Below are 14,813 nucleotides of genomic sequence, written 5' to 3' on the forward strand. Positions count from 1 at the left end.
AAACAAACTTAAAATAACGGTGGGGGGGGGAGGGAGCTAGTCTTAAAGAGGAAAAAAAAAGAATGTAACAGAAAATGTGGCATCTGAAACACCTGGAATTTACATTTGAATTGAATTAATTTTTTATTGTTTGTAATCAGTCAAAATTTTTATGATGCCCCCCCAAATTCATTTACACACTTACACATGACCCCATAGGAGGCGTATGGCGTATGATCTAAGTAGCTGGCAGCTGTATGTGTTTCACCACCAACGAAAGCCCCCTGGGTGGTCAGGGGCTCCAGGCTTGTCAAAGAGGCTAGTCTAAGTGTCTCCTTTACTCCCTGATGGAATAGACAACAGGGCCTAGGAGGGCTGGACACTTTGACCCTCCATACACCATGAGGGGCAGAGGCAGATCTTTGACCAACCGTGACCAATGCCTTTCCCAGCCTGACTTCCTTTTCCTTTCTGTAGCCTTAAAATTTCGTGTGTATCCTTTTATCCTTTCTTCTTCTTTTTTGGTTTTTCGAGACAGGGTTTCTCTGTGTTAGCTTTGTCTGTCCTGGACTCGCCTTGTAGACCAGGCTGGTCTGGAACTCACAGTGATCCACCTGCCTCTGCCTACCGAGTGCTGAGATTAAAGGCGTGCGCCACTATGCGTGGCTTTTGTTTGTTTGTTTGTTTGTTTTGTTTTTTCAAGACAGGGTTTCTCTGTGTAGCCTTGACTGTCCTGGACTCGATTTGTAGACTAGGCTGGACTCGAACTCACAGCGATCCGCCTGCCTCTGCCTCCCGAGTGCGGGGATTAAAGGCGTGCACCACCACCACTCGGCTCACATATCTTTTCTTCTTGGCTCAACCTCAGCAGCTCCTTGTCTTACACTGAGGTTGAACTTTTGTCCAGAACAAATGATACTCCCAGGGAATCAGGGAGTCCAGAAGGGTAAGGAAGAAAGGGTAAGAGGGCAGCCCTGGTCAGGGTATCCCTGTGTCCGAGCTTTAGGGGAGTCTCAGAACCCAATGGTGCTCTCCAAGGTGGAGCACCTCAATACCACCATCACATCGTCAGCTCAAGGTCTCCTGTGGCATCGCCCCAGGACGAGGGCCAGGTGGCTCAGGGAAATGTCTGTGGATGAAGGAGTGGTAGATGTATCTCCCAAGCATGCCACTGCAGCCAACATCACTCTTCGGACTGAACAACGTATTCAAGTGGTAAGATCTTTTCACACTGTACTGGCCTTGCTGTCAGCTCTGTCCATCATCCTTTTAGCTGCCCAGGAACAACTGGCACTGGCTCAGAGTGGAAGGAGGTGAGCCTGCAGAGGTTCCGGCCACTCTCCGGAAACAAGTCAGCGTCACTATTGAATGCCAACCCTTAAGAGTCTTACAGGTTTAGAGAAATCCGGAAGAGTAACCAAGATGTCAGTTAAGGAGTTTAAACAAAAGTGTGGACGGGAAACGACACTCACAAGAGCCTTAGAATCGTCAGATAGGCCAGACACAGTGGCACATGCCTGAAACCCAGCACTTGTCAATGGCAACACCAAGGAAGGCAGTGTGTGATTCCTCTTTAGTGCAGTGCCGGGCATGAAGGGGTTAGCTGACACTGGTAGCTGAAGAAGCAGGGGTCTCAAAACAGTAGGAAAAAATGTAAGCTCTAACCAGCTTGAAATGTGTGTGTGTGTGTGTGTGTGTGTGTGTGTGTGTGTGTGTGTGTGTGTGTGTTTTAATGCTGGGCATTGTGGGTACACACCTTTAAACCCAAAACTCAGGAGGTAGAGGGAGGCAGGCTGATCTCTATAAGTTCTAGGCCAGACTAGTCTACATTGAGAGTTCCCAGACATCCAGGGATGTGTAGAGAAACTATAAAAAAAGAAAGAAGCCATGTATGGTGGCACGCACCTGTAATCCCAGCACTTGGAGAGGAAGGGACAGGCAAATCACTGTGAGTTCGAGGCCAACTTGGTCTACAAAGCAAGTCCAGGATAGCCAGGGCTACACAGAGAAACCCTGTCTTGAAAAAAAACCAGAGAGAGAGAGAGAATACTGTCTGCCCTCAGAGGACCTGGGTTCAAATCCCACCACATCGTGATTCACAACCATCTGTAACTCCAGTTCCACAGAATTCAAATCCTCTTTCTGGCCTCCAAAGGAACCAGGCACAAACAGCAAGCAGGTAAAATACCCACACACATAAAATCGCAGAACAAAATGAAGTTAAATAAATATAAAACACCAGGCCGGGCATGGTGGCGCACACCTTTAATCCCAACACCCAGGAGGCAGAGGCAGGCAGGTCGATGTGAGTTCAAGGTCAGCCTGGTCTACAAAGCGAGTCCAGCACAGCCAAGGCTAACACAGAGAAACTCTGTCTCAAAAAAAAAAAACAAAAACAAAAACAAAAAAGAGAGAGAGAAAAGAAAGAAAGAAAAAGAAAAACAGATAAATAAATATAAAAAAACAAGAATGACTCAAATTTACAGCTATAAACCATGACTAAGCTGGAACAACACTAACACATTTTGGTCAGGCTGTAATGTATCAGTGAAGGGAACAGGAGCAGTCTGTCTCACTCAGATAACTAGGAGTCCTTAGTTTAAACAAGAGACCAAAAGTTCAAACAGCCCACTCTTCACTATGGCCATGTGCTGCAACTCCACCGAAAAGGAAACCACTGCTCTCCGAATTAAAACAACCTTTTACTAGTCTAGTTTTAGGCATGTGCTGTGGACTCTACTGAATGTAAGTAACGTGAGGAATCTGGAACATGCCCCTGCAGGCCTTGCCCCTCCTCCATCTCTGCCTGGTTGCAACCCACAGATTACATTCCTGAAGCTAGCCTCCAAGGTGTAGTCCCTTACTTGGCCACTTCCTCTTCCTGAGGTTGACCACCAAGGTCCAGCCATCAAGGTATTGAAGTCCAACACACACACACACACACACACACACACACACACACCCCTGTATCACTATGCCACACAGTGACAAGACGCTGAGCCGTGCTCTGAAAACAGGTCCTCTCTAACTTTCCAGGCTCTGCATTAGTACTCAGAAAACCCAAGCAAAATGGAAGGAAATTCAGAAAGGGATTTCAGAGCTAGAAAAGACTTCTAAAACTTTGGGCCCAGTTTCCTCAAGAAAGACAGGAGTGGTGGCGGACGCCTTTAATCCCAGCACCAGGGAGGCAGAGGCGGGTGGATCTCTGAGGTTAAATTCAGCCTGGTCTACAGAGCTAGTTCCAGGACAGCCAGGGCTACACAGAGAGACCCTGTCTCAAAGAAGGAGGAGGAAAAGGAGAAGGAAGAAAGAAAGGAAGAAAAGAGGGGGGAAAGTCTCCCAAAGCAATGATCAATTTTTTTCAAACAAGGAAAGAGACGTCTTCCTCCCTACTCATCCATTTTTTTCCTTTCAGAGCTCATAGATGATGACATCACTGATGATGTCATCTGTGCCAAGGTGGTTATGAAAGATCCTAAGGCACGGGATCTGCCTGGTAAGAGGCACGTGATCAGCGGCTCTGCCGTGAGGGGCCTCCAGGACCTGGCTGTCGATGTGAGCAGTACCTGGGCTGTGTAAGATTTACTCTGAGCTCAGGGATGGTTTAAGGCTGCTCTTCTGCTGTAAAAATGGGGGACTTATGTGACGCCTGCACCCCAGGCAACAGAATAGCCTTTTCTTGAACTTTCACAAGGTGCAAGCTGAGTCTCTGGGCACTCAAAAGACCCTGGCCCTAATCCACGCACTCTCTAAGTCCCTAGGGTGCTCTTAATGAGACACTGCAAAAGCAAGCCTTTGACCAAATACTCGACCAGCTGTAGACTGTGAAAGTATCTTGAAACCTGCCTCCCACAAAATGGCCACTTCCAGCCGGGCATGGCGGCACACCCCTTTAATCCCAGCACTCAGGAGGCAGAGGCAGGTGGATCGCTGTGAGTTCAAGGCCAACCTGGTCCACAAAGAGAGTCCAGGACAGCCAGGGTGACACAGAAAAACACCGTCTCAAACAAGCAAACAAACAAACAAAGATGACTAATTCCTTAGATTCTTGGAAGCTCTGAATTTTTCCCATCTTGTCCTCCAAACTAGAAGTTACCTAGGTTCACCTGGGGCACAGATGGTGCGGGAAATGGGAGTGGAGTAGATACAAGGAACAGCAGGAAAGCGAGGCCAGCTGGGTTAGCAGGATTAGTGCATCTGGGAACTCACAGAGATGGCGGCTGCTCGCTTGTGCATGCGTGGGGCTGCGCCTGACTGGGTCGCGGAGCTGGAGGAGGAGGTGGACACAGGCCCCATCCCCAACCCAGGGGCAATCTCCGGTTGATGAAGGTTTGGCTGGGAAGGGGTCTTCACAGACAGCTCCTGGGAGTGGGCTGCACACCCAGCATCTATGGCCAACAGAAACAAAGCCATCAGTATCTTTGGTGGTTCCTTATCTCATAATGTCATGTCAGTGTATCAGTGCTTTTTTTTTTTTTTTTTTTAATGTTATCTCATTATTGGGGGGGGGTTGTTCTTATTATTATTATTTTATCTTATTTATGTATTTTTTTTCCTTCTCTCTTTTTTGCCATGCAGATCATTGGTGTGTATGCTAACAGTTTCCAGTTTGGTGTTTTTTGTGGGGTTCTGGGGTGTGCAAACAAATGGGGGTCTCTGTTTCTTGTGCCTTCTCTTGGGCTCTTCAGGGTTCATTTTGTCCTGATGTGTTCGGGTTTGTTTTATCTTATCATATCTTTCTTATTATGGTTTGATTTGTTATCTCTTGGAAGCCTGTTTTCTGGTTGGAGACAGAGTGGGGGTGACGCAGACGGAAGGAGATAGGAACGGGGAGTCGGCGAGTCGTGATGGGTCACGTAATGCAAGTAGATGATCTATTTTCAATAAATGAGGGGGAAAAGAGCCGAGTCATGGTGGGCTTTTGCAGTGCTGTAGAGGTAGCCAGCTGGAGGCAATTGTTCCCCAGTATGCCAATAAAGGAGCTTACAGCCAATCGCTGAGCAGAGGAGAATTGGGCTGGACTTCCTGCCAGCCAGGGAAAGAGGAGTTAGAGGAGGACGCGGAGCATGCACCAGAGGTGGAGATGCAGGAGCCGAGGAAAGCTACAGAGTGCAAGTATCGCTGGGTTGTTTGCTGGGAGTAAGACGAAACAGCATAGAGGGTTAAGAACAGACTTAATCTGCTCAATATTGTGTTATGAAGCCTTATAAACATTTAAAAGAATCTCAGATTTATTTGTGTGATAGCCGGGTTAAGAAAGAAACTAAGAGAAGCAAACACTGTTTTATAAAAATAACCTTAACAGCCAGAGCTCCCGTTCCCACCGACCGCCCACTGCTTCCCTGCGTCCCCACTGGGAAGAAAGTTAAGCAAACCTTCTCCTAAGGCCATCCCATCCCTCAGACACTCTGTGTAACTCAGGCTGGCCTTGAACTCACGGCCCTCCAGCTCCGTCTTCTCCGTGCCTGGCTGAGAACATCTTGGCTACTATGGTGTAGTAGAAGCTGGGCCTTCAGATGCCAGCTCTGACGAAGCTCGTTCAGTGAGCCTGGCCCATCCTCACCACGAGGAAAGTAAGGTCAAGGTAAAACGTAAGAGCACTGAGGAAGAAAAAGATTGGCAGGTTAGCAGCGCGATAATGCTGGCTAGGGCGTATGACTAGGCTGGTGCAAGCAAACCCCCAAAATATGATGCTAGGCATTTGTCTCTCAACAGTAATCCGAGGATATTTTTCCTAAACGCATTGAAAAGCACAGGTTCTTTCCATCTGGCCCCTCCACGGTCCTCTTACCTAAAAAACCTGTTCCTGTGCTAAAGGCGCAGTGGTGCACACCTGTAATCCCAGCACTCTGGAGGCAGAGGCAGGTGGATCGCTGTGAGTTTGAGGCCAGCCTGGTCTACAAAGTGAATCCAGGACAGTCAAGGCTACACAGAGAGACCCTGTCTCATAAATCAATATCACTGTGGCGTTGCTACTGGGTAAGATAGCATAGACCACCAGCAGCAGCAGCAGCAACAACACCTGAAGCAGGTTAAAAAGGCAAACTCCTGGGCCCACTACAGCCCTGCAGTGTCCTTGTTTTAATCTGGTTTCATGGTCTCCCCAGGTGATTCTACCACCTAGTAAAATTCTTCTATAATTGAAAGACCAATTAACATGCAGAGCATTGGATGCTGTTTTGTTGTTGTTTCATTTTGGGTTTTTTGTTTTGTTTTGCTGTTTTTCAAGACAAGGTTTCTCTGTGAGCCTTGGGTGTCCTGGAACTCACTCTGCCAGCTTTGCCTCAAACTCACAGAGACCCTTCTGTCTCTGCCTACCAAGTGCTGGGATTAAACGCATGCGCCACAACCACCCTTAAAGGGAGCCTGGTTTCAGTTCCCAGCACCCACAAGCATTTGTAATTCCAGTTCCAGAAGATCAGACACCCTCTTCTGGCCTCTCGGGGCATTAGGCATATATGCAGTGCATTTGCATGCACACAAAACACTCATACCCATAAAATAAAAATACATGTTTTTAAAAGAAAAAGATGCAAAGCAAGTTCCCAGAATCCTTTTCATGAAAATTTACAGCCTTGCATTTTACTTTGGAAAATGGCCTCTGTTGTCAGAGGACTCATTTGAAGTAAAAAATGAAAAAAAAGTAACCTCCTGGAACATCATCTCAGCATTTTAAAAAGCACTTTAAGAAACTAGGTCTTAGGCCAGGCATGGTGGTACACGCAGAGGCAGGTGGATCTCTTGTTAGTCCGAGGCCAGCCTGGTCTACAAAGTGAGTCCAGGACAGCCAAGGCTACATAGAGAAATCTTGTCTTGGGAAAAGAAAAAAAGAAATGAGATCTTGCTGTAGAAGGAATTTCTTGTGTATTATATGGATGCAGCACCTGCCAATTAAAAAACCCATGGCCTATAGCTTAGGCAAGAAATAGGTGGGACTTCTGGCAAGCAGAAGGGATTCTGGGACGGAAGCAGGCTTGCAAGATTCTGCTGCCAAGATCTGACAAGGATGGACGCATGGTGCCTGACCTCAGGTAACCAGCCACATGGCAGAACGTGGATTTGTATAATAGGTTAATTTAAGTTATGAGCTAGTCAGAAAAGAGCCTCGCTATATGGCCTAGCTATTTGTATAATATTTAGTGAGTTTCAGGAGTCGTTATTCCAGGAGCTAAGGGATGGGAGGAAAAGCCACCAGCAACATAATGGCATGCTACCACACAGTGCTCAGAAGGCCCACAGCCCCTCTGTCTCGTCAAGGGATGGAACAAATTATCAGTCCTAATTCTCTGCTTCCTCCCTCTATCATGTGACCTGCCCATCACCACAGTGGACACAGTATATTTTCTGCATTAGGTGACAGCTAGCTTTGGCCATGTGACTTGTTTTGGCCAGTTAATATCACAGATCCTCCTGTAGTGGGAAATCTCCAGGCCACAGCCTGCCAGACCCAAGAGCCAGAAAATAGTGATGCTAGAAGCCACTAAGCTTGGCTGTTGCAGAGATTTACAGTTTAGCAAAAAAAGAACAAAAAAAACCCAAAAACAAAAACCCTAAACACTGAAACTTTCCCACCCCCAGAACTTCTTTCTTTCATTTGTGTATATGTATGTATATATGTGTGTATATGCCTATGCCAGGCTGTATAAGAAAAGTAGCTGAGGGGCTGGAGAGATGGCTCAGAGGCTAAGAGCACTGACTGCTCTTCCAGAGGTCATGAGTTCAATTCCCAGCAACCACATGGTGGCTCAGAACCATCTATAATGTGATCTGATGCCCTCTTCTGGCCTGCAGGTGTACATGCAGGAAGAGCGCTGTATACATAATAATAAATAAATAAATCTAAAAAAGAAAAGTAGCTGAGCAAGCCTCAGGGAGTCAGCCAATAAGCAGAATTCATCCGTGGTCTCTGGGCTGTGTTTCAGTTCATGCCTTGGTTGCCCTCGATGATAAAGTGTAAAGTGGGAGCCAGATGGACTCTTTCCTCTCCACAGTTGCGTTTGGTTGTGGGGTTTATCACAGCAACAGACTCTGGACACACATGGAACGGGAGGGTTCACTTATGACTCTACCAGCCACATAGTCCTCAATCCAGCCCAGTGACTGATTTGACCAGCTCCTGTTTCCATGGTAACCAGTGGGCAGTGCTCTGTCACTCCTTCCCTGTAGCTTCTGCCCCCTAGTGAGGGTTATGGTGACTTGAGTAAGAATGGCCCTCACGGGCTCATAGGTTTGAATGCTTGGTCACCGAGGAGTGGCACTATTTGAAAGGATTTGAAGTGGGGCCTCATTGGTAGAAGTGTGTCACTAGGGGTGGGGTTTTGGGGTTTGAGGACCCAAGCCAGACCCAGTGACACTCTCTGGGTCTGCCTGTGGATCCCAGTGTAGAATTTTCAACTTCTCCAGCACCATGTCCGTCTGTCTGTCTGCTGCCATGCTCCCGACCATGACAATAATGGAGTAAATTGAAATGGTAAGCAAGTTCCAGTTCAATGCTTTCCTTCGTAAGAGTCGCCTTGGTCATGGCATCTCTTCACAGCAATAGAACAGTAACTAAGACAGGTGTGGATCAAACCCTTTCCTGTGGGGATGGCTCTAGGGGACCGTATCTTGTATTATATACTTTTTATTGGTCTCAAGGCTTTTGTTCCTCTGTTTTTAGGTGACTACTGCTTTAGTGTGCCCTTCTCTAGACAAACCAGACCTTACACCTCGGAGCTGTTGATCCGTCTCTATGACGTGTAGGGAAGTTCCCAGAATGGCTCTCAGGCTCACAGTCATGAGCTTCAAATTGGTGAAAGAATCAGAGGCCAGCATGATGATTCATAGATAGATAGATAAGGGGAGGGGTGGTAGATAGATAGATAGATAGATAGATAGATAGATAGATAGATAGATGAGAGATAGATAGGTGATAGGTAGATATATGGATGATAGGTAGATAGATAGATAGATGATGGATGGATGATATGCAGAAATGTATAATTATGTAGCTATCAGTATAATGGTACAAAGTGACCACCTTGGGCCTTTCCCAGTACACCAAGTTCTGCTTCTCCAAACTACAGCAAGTAGTAGGGCTACATAAATGTCCTTGGGGAAAGCCTTTAATCCCAGCACTGGGGGAAGGGGGGGAGAGGGGGCGGGGCACGGCAGAGGTAGGTGGACTGTGTCTGTCTGTCTGTCTGTCTGTGTGTGTGTGTGTGTGTGTGTGTGTGTGTGTGTGTGTGTGTGTGTGTGTGTGTCTGTCTATCCCTGACGTAACATGATCAACATTGAGTATCGCCAGCCTTTCCAAGTAAAACCAAATTTCTCTTGGTGCACTACGTAATGGTACTGACCTATAGCCGGAGATAATTCAAACTTTTGGCAAGTACCGCGCAGACCACACGGGGGCGCTGTCGGGCTGTGTTTTGCCTATAGTACTTCAGCTTTTCTCGCAAGCAACCAACACTGCCACACGCAAATCACCCCTCTTTGGGGTTGGAGGAGCACCCCACTACTGGGCCCATAGAAGCCAACTGTTTCCAGCCCCGGCAGACCCTGTGTGCTCGTTACAATGGGAAGCCTGGCGCATTAATTCTCAGATTTTCCACATTGTAGAGCTGTGTTTACTGTCTCTGACATTCGCCAGCATTGGCCGGTAGCAGATGCATCCCAGCTGTTACCTGGCTCATTAGCAGGTTCTCCCTGATTCTATAGTGTCAAGACCTGTAGGCTATATTTTAAAGAATATGATATAATGGAAGCTGATTTTTTTTCTGTCTCCTCCACAGTCAGTAAGACACTGCATGTCCCAAAGAGCCAGTAACCAGGAAGGGAACAACTCGCGTGGGCTCTGACCGCTTGCTTTCCAAGCTCCTGCAAAGTTTATTCTGTGGCTCTTCTCTGCGTCGGGGCCAGACAACTTTGGCCCAGACGCTATTTTCCCAATTAAAACTGGCTCAGAAGCCAGGTGTGATGGCACACACCTTTAATCCCAGCACTCAGGAGGCAAAGGCAGGCGGATCTCTGTGAATCGAGGCCAGCCTGGTCTACAAAGTGAGTCCGGGACAGCCAGGGCTACACAGAGAAACCCTGTCTCGAAAATCAAAAAAACCAAAACAGGCTGAGTCTATTTTTCCCGTTGCAGATGATGTCTCTTTCTCTGATATCAGAATCAGCATTTCCAATTTGTCCTCAAGACGAGGTACCAATAGTTCTCCAGGAAGCTTCTGAACTTCCAGGGCCAGATTAGGACTGAGCCACCCAGCCTGGGGGACAGAGCTGATAGCCTCAGTTGGGCTGCCCCTCAGTGAGAGGGTGAGAGACTGTTACTGGGGGTGCTACGGAGAGGCATTCAGCCTGGAGGGCCAAACACCTCTGTGGTCTCAGCTCTGACTCTGCTGCTGCTGCTGCTGTTTTAAAACTGGGGAGCCCTGTGCAGAGTATGAAGCACATTTTGCCATGTTTGTGAAATGCTAGGGTGAGATGGTATGGTATAGTTGATATTATAAAATGTGGCTAATATTATTTGCCTTACAATTATTACGGTATCATCTAACCCACTCTCACAATCAATAAAGACACAGAAGCCCGACAGATTTTTAGAATAGCTTCCTTTCTCCAGGGGCTGGGCAGCTATTACCTCCTAAACGACCCTTACCCTCCCAAGCTCCCACATTGGTGGCATCTGCTCTGATGATTTCTATCTGGGCTACCTCCCACCCAGAATTCCGAGCTGCTTTCCTCCGTCCGTGCCGACCCAGCCATGTGTTCCTCTCCATGCTAACCCATCATGGCTGTTCTGCTTGTCTGCTCCTTGTCCCGTGATCCGTCTCTTCCCCAAAGCCATCAAACCATCGCCACAGCTACCTTCCCTCCCGTCCTGCCCAGGTATCGGCCTTTTATTGGCCAAACAGGAATAATTTCTTTGTCAAGGTTGACACAAGGACAGGTGTAGGTGAGAATGTGCTTGTCTGGGTAGCACCTAGATCTTGGGAGCCAACAATTAGCACCAGACCAACCCCCAGTAGCACGGCCACTGTCATCCAGAGCAAAAAGTCACCCTCCACATTCTTTTGGCAGTCTTGGCAGGAAGTGCAGAGAGGGCCTGGTGCCCAGGTGCTCCCTCCAGCTTCTTAGAATTTTCTAAATATAAAAACATGTAGACAGAAAATTTGAGGACATAGCCAAGACGGAAAAGGCCCATTGTGAAAGAGGAGTAAAAACTTGGATTCTTCCCCAAGAGAAAACAGAAATGCAGTTTGTGCCAGAGCTCAGGAGGCTAAGGCAAGAGAACAGACATGAGTTCAAAGGTCACCCGGGTCTCATGACAAGCATCAGACCAGCAGGGTTACAGAGCAAGATCTTGTCAAAAATGGCTAAGGAGCTGGGCGTGGTGGCGCACGCCTTTAATCCCAGCACTCGGGAGGCAGAGGCAAGCAGATCGCTGTGAGTTTGAGGCCAGCTTGGTCTACAAAGCAAGTCTAGGACAGCCAAGGCTACACAGAGAAACCCTGTCTCAGAAAGAAAGAAAAAGAAAACAGCTAAGGCGGTGGTTCTCAGCCTTCTTAATGCTGCGACCCTTTAATACCTCATGTTGTGATGACACCTGACATAAAATTATTTCATTGCTACTTCATAACTGTAATTTTGCTACTGCTATGAAATCTGATGTAGTGTGATATCTGATAATAATAATTATGTAAATATCTGATATGCAGGATATCTGATAATGCAACCCCTGCGAAAGGATTGTTTGATGCCGTCTCCCAAAGGTTGATAACCACTGAGCTACAGGATCCTCAACCCATCTGAAGGGGCTTATAATCATTTTGTCATGTTTTTTAATTTTGTTGTTTTTAATTTTGTGTGTGTGTGTGTGTGTGTGTGAGAGAGAGAGAGAGAGAGCATAGGCATTTCACCTTCACACATGTCTATGTACAATGTGCGTGCCTGCTGGTCTCAGACCAGAAGAGGGCACTGGGCTCCCTAGAACTGAAGTTGCAGACAGTTTAAGTTGCCATGTGGGTGCTAGGAATTGCTCCTGGGACCTCAGGGGAAAAAAAAACTCCCTCCAACTCAACTTGATCGGCTTGGGGGAAAAGCCAAGAGATTAGCCAGGTGTCCGTTAGGGGGCTGTCGCTTGCAGACATTTGCTGAGATGGTTTGATCACAAGGGTTCTGACCAAAAGTGATGGTCAAAGGAAAAGGATGGGACCCTATTGAAGAAGTCAGGTCCCTGGGGGTGTGACCCTAGGCCTAGATCGTGCCTGGATCCCTCCTGTAGACCCTTTTGTCTGGTTCCTGGCCACCACCCTGTGAGCCACTCTGATTCTCCACCCTTTCTGCTCTAACGAGCTGTGAGTCAACACCAATCCCTTCTCTCTTAGGTTGTTTCTGTCGGCTGCGTTGCCACAGTAATGCACACGTAACTGATCCAGCCTCCTCTTTATCTCACTTTGACTATCATCCCAGCACAGAAGGAGACCATCCCAACCTACCCAGCAGCTGAAATCCAAAGAAACTAGGGGCAGTATGGAAGAATGTGGCTGCGGAGGGCAAGTGGCCTCATTACCAGAAGGCTGATACGCTCAGGGAAAACAAAATATGTTGCTACACAAAGAGCTAAAGGCAGCTTTAAAAAAAAACAAGTGGGGGTGGTATTTAGCATTATCGAAGCTGGAAAAGGGAAAAAAAAAAAAAAAAAAAGATGGTTATGAGGAAAATGATGAGAGAAGCCATGGATAAAAATGAAGATAATGGGTGGGTGGTGGTGGTGCCCTCCTTGGACCCCAGCACTTGGGAGGCAGAGGCAGGCAGGTCTCTAAATTTGAGGCCAGCCTGGTCTGCAGAATTCCAGGACAGCCAGGGATACACAAAGAAACCCTGTCTCAAAAAACCAAACAAGTACCAAAGAAAGAAAAGAAAATGAAGAATAAAGGCTCTGATAGTTTTTTTTTGGGGGGGGGGGAGGTGGCTTTTTGCTTCTTTGGTTGGTTGGTTTTTCAAGACAGGGTCTCTCTGTGTAGCCTTGGCTGCTCTGGACTCACTTTGTAGACCAGGCTGGCCTCGAACTCAGAGATCCACCTGCCTCTGCCTCCTGCTGGGATTACAGGCGTGGGCCACCATACCAGGCCTATTCTAATAGTTTTTCTTTGTCTAAATAGCACTCAATCCACTTATATACTTCGGGTTTTTCTTTGTTTCTTTGTTTGAGACAGGGTTCCTCTGTGTGTGGCTCTGGTTGTCCTGGAACTCACTATGTAGATACAGCTGGCCTTGAACCCCCAGGTACCCACTTGTCCCTGTCTCCTGAGGGCTTGAACCCCCAGATACCCACTTGCCCTTGCCTCCTGAGGGCTGGGATAAAAGGCATGTGTCACCACACCAAGATTTCAGGTTAACTTTTTAAAAAAGATTTATATATTTATTATGTATACAGTGCTCTGCATGTACACCTGCATGCCAGAAGAGGGCATCAGATCACATTATAGATGGTTGTGAGCTACCATGTGGTTGCTGGGAATTGAACTCAGGACCTTTGGAAGAGCAGCCAGTGCTCTTAACCTCTGAGCCATCTCTCTGGCCCCAGCTAACTTTTTAAAAGGTGTTTATAAGTATTTTGCCTGCATATACATTTGTGTACCCTGTGCGTGTGTGGTGCCCTCAGAGACTAGAAGTGGGTATCGGGTGTCCTGGAACTCAATTACAGACAGGTGTGAAGCTGGGAATCAAACCTGGGTCCTCTGGAAGAGCAGCCCGTGCTTTTAACTGCTAAGCCATCTCAATAACCCCAACAAACTAACCTAGTTTAAAAGAAAAAAGCCACCAGATGTGGTGACATGTCTTTAAACTTAGTACTAGAGAGCCAGAGGCAGAAGGATCTCTGAATTTGAAGCCAGCCTGCTTTACATAGAGTTCCAGGCCAACCAGGGCTACATGGTGAGACTCTGTCCAAGGAGAAGGTGGGAGAAAGGGGAGGGAGAAAAGTAAGAAACGGATTTATAAGATTGTGTAGGAGCCTGCCTAATCCCAGCCATCTGGAAGCAGAGGCGGGTGGAGCTCTGTGAGTTCGAGGCCAACCTAGTCTATGAAGGGAGTCTGGGACAGTCAGCCCTACCCAGAGAAACCCTGTCTCGGAAAAACAAAAACAAAAGATTGCGTAGGATTTCTTTGTATGTTTTATGTGTGGGTCTTTTCTTGCACGGCTAACCAAGTATCATATGGTGCAGAGACAGACCTGCTCTGGTGGGAGCAAGAGCTACTAGCCATGCTAATCCAGGACATTACAAATCACACAAGCATTAAAGCAAGTTCTTGCCTGTGCACTGTAGGGTGAGCAACATCTGGGGAGGCACTCCTCTCACTCAGTTGTCCTTGAAATGAAGGTATATGACAGAAGTGCTTCCATGTCTTCTGGGGTTTTTTGTTGTTTTGGTTTGGTTTGGTTTTGGTTTTTAAGAGATTTATTTAGGGGCTGGAGAGATGGCTCAGAGGTTAAGAGCACTGTCTGCTCTTCCAAAGGTCCTGAGTTCAATTCCCAACAACTACATGGTGGCTAACAACCATCTGTAATATGATCTTATGCCCTCTTCTGGCCCACAGGTGTATATGCAGGCAGAACATTCTGTACATACATACATAAATCTCTTTTTTTTTTTAAAGACAGGTTTATTTATCATACATACATGTATATATCATATATATACATATGCCTGCATGTACACCAGAAGAGGGCACCAGATCGCAATATAGATGGCTGTGAGCCATCATGTGGTTGCTAGAAATTGAACTCAGGACCTTTTGAAGAGCAGCCAGTGCTCTTAACTACTGAGCCATCTCTCCAGTCCATT

Source organism: Acomys russatus, chromosome 17, assembly GCF_903995435.1.
Source record: "Acomys russatus chromosome 17, mAcoRus1.1, whole genome shotgun sequence".
Taxonomy (NCBI): domain Eukaryota; kingdom Metazoa; phylum Chordata; class Mammalia; order Rodentia; family Muridae; genus Acomys; species Acomys russatus.